Source organism: Alosa sapidissima, chromosome 8 (assembly GCF_018492685.1).
Source record: "Alosa sapidissima isolate fAloSap1 chromosome 8, fAloSap1.pri, whole genome shotgun sequence".
Taxonomy (NCBI): domain Eukaryota; kingdom Metazoa; phylum Chordata; class Actinopteri; order Clupeiformes; family Clupeidae; genus Alosa; species Alosa sapidissima.
This window is the reverse complement of record NC_055964.1, coordinates 22,879,736-22,882,235: the sequence shown is the minus strand read 5'-3', so window position 1 is coordinate 22,882,235 and position 2,500 is coordinate 22,879,736. Positions and strand designations below refer to the sequence as shown.

The window sequence follows — 2,500 nt, the reverse complement described above, 5'->3', positions numbered from 1 at the left end:
GATGTTCATCATCATAGACATCAACTCAGACTAATTAAACACATCCAAACAGCCCGCGCAACTCTGCTACTGGAGCACAATTTGTTGTGAGGTCACATAGGATCATTGTTTGGCATTTTGCAGATGGACGATAATATACCTCATTCGTTTACTCGCTTCCGTTCAGTTTTATCTATATAGTGCCATAACATTAGGCTCATAAAGAATAATATAATAATAATCACATCGCTCTGGTTCAAATGTCTGACATTTGGGCCGGTGGTGGTATGGTGGTGAGGGAACATCTAGGGTTCAATGCCCGGCTGCCACCGTTGTGGTCATGAGCAGAGCACTTAGCCCTGTGTAGCTTCAAAGGGACTGTCCCTACAATTGGCCTCTGGAAGTTGATTTGGCAAAAAAAGCTAAATGCACGCAAATGTTGTGACGTCTGCCGTGGTTCACCTGAGCCATGGCGTGGTGCCCGCAGTGCCAGGGTGACTGGTGACGGGCAGTGCCCACTGAGCTTAAAGCTGCTAATGAAGTGTTTGCCTCCTGGGCTGGAAGTGGCTCTCAGCGAAAGCATCTGCTGAATGCAGAGGGGGAGTTTGTGCTCGACATCGCCAGTGTGCTTGATCAGCATGCTCAGACTCAGGCTTGACCAATGGCCACTGTCACACGGCTCTGGGCCTGGGGCGGGGGCGGGGGGGCACGAACTGGGACCGTCCCTGCGATGTGCGGGTTGGACTGGGCCATCCCCCTGCAGCGAAACGTATGCGTTTATCTGTGTGTGTGTATGTGTGTATGTGTGTATGTGTGTGTATGTGTGTGTGTATGTGTGTGTGTATGTGTGTATGTGTGTGTGTGTGTGTGTGTGTGTGTGTGTGTGTGTGTATGTGTGTGTGTGTGAGTATATGTGTTTGTGCACTCCTACTGGCCTCATTCTGCACAAATTGGCTTCGCCTCGGCAGTGACACTACCCCCCTCCTCTCTCTTTCACTTTCTTTCTCTCCATCTCTTCTCTCTCTCTTCTCTTTCCCTCTCTCTTTCTCTCCATCTCTCCTCTCTCTCTCTTCTCTTTCCCCCTCTCTTTCTCTCCATCTCTCCTCTCTCTCTCTTCTCTTTCCCTCTCTCTTTCTCTTCATCTCTCCTCTCTCTCTCTTCTCTTTCCCCCTCTCTTTCTCTCCATCTCTCCTCTCTCTCTCTTCTCTTTCCCTCTCTCTTTCTCTCCATCCCTCTCTAAATCTCGCTCTCTCTTGCTTGTTGCGCTGCTGCTCCTGAGGCTGGCGAGGGGCTCTGGTCTCTGGGGACTTGGAGCCCTGCTCTGGATGGGAGGAGCTGAGCGTAGTGTGTGTACGCGTGTGCGTGCGTGCGTGTGTGTGTGTGTGTGTGAGTGTGTGTGTGTGTGTGTGTGTGTGTGTGTGTGTGTGTGTGTGTGTGTGTGTGTGTGTGTGAGGGGTAGGTGAAGCGCTGGGCCCCCGGGGACTTCTAATAGACGGGCGGGGGTTGAAGGGTGCCTTGGATTTATGGGCGCCCGTCCTGATGGCTGAAGTCTATAGAAATCCCCCAATGACAAGCTGTGCTGGAAATTTATGACCCTGGTGTCACACTAAATCTGTCATATTGCCTGGTAATTGCTCCTTTCTCGTACTTGGTTTTTATGTGGTGCTAGGAAATTGGTTCCTCGTACTTAAATGCCCCCCCCCCCTCCCCCCGCACCACCACCACCAAATTTGGTTGTTGCAGAGGGCCGTGGGGCTGTCAGGCATAATAACTGGGAGCTGGAGAAAAATAGAAGCTTTATTTGTTTATTGTGGTAATCTGTTAGTCGCTCGTACACTATTGCCATCTATTGGCTGAAGAGGCATTCAGAAATCTTGAATCTGCCGTGAACTTCTTCACTCTGGCTTTGAATCACAATTTGGAGATGGATGAGTTACAAAGATGAAATTCAGTTCCACAGCCAATTCCATTCAATTGTATTCATTTATACGATTCAATTAGTATTGTCCTAAGACAATGTGAAGGCTGAAATCCCCAAGGGCTTCCTCATATGACAGGGGCGAGGAGAATAAAAGTCCCTTTTGACAGGAGCATGACTTATGTGGAATCTGACCCATAAAAGGAGGACCCACCTGCATGAGAGCAGCGCAGGAGAGCTGTGGACTGATGAGGGGACCAAGGGAGGGAGGAAGAGAGAGAGAGAGAGAGAGAGAGAGAGAGAGAGAGAGGAAGAGAGAAGCAGCAGAGAGAGGGAGAAAATAGATCAGTTTCATAATACAATAGAAAGTGGAATAGAAGACAGGTATGAACGACTCTAAACTGAGGGCCAGTCCTCTGTACCTTGTACCTAATTATAGAGAATCATAACTTATCAAAAATCTAAATCAGAACTAGGTCTTACTGGAGGGAAGGTGTTAGATCGGGACCTGATGTAGAAACACATGTACTGTAGACTTCCTGAACACAAGTAGCAAGACTTGTAGAATGCCTGCACTTATTGAACCAAAGGAAGGCCTGCCCC

General features: G+C 48.9%; 1 protein-coding gene across 1 annotated transcript in view; it reads left to right on the top strand.

The window, feature by feature from the left end:
• Positions 1-2,500, top strand: part of si:dkey-215k6.1 (transmembrane protein 132C) — a 184,063-nt gene that overhangs the window by 105,495 nt on the left and 76,068 nt on the right. The gene's annotated exons all lie outside the window — the stretch shown is intronic.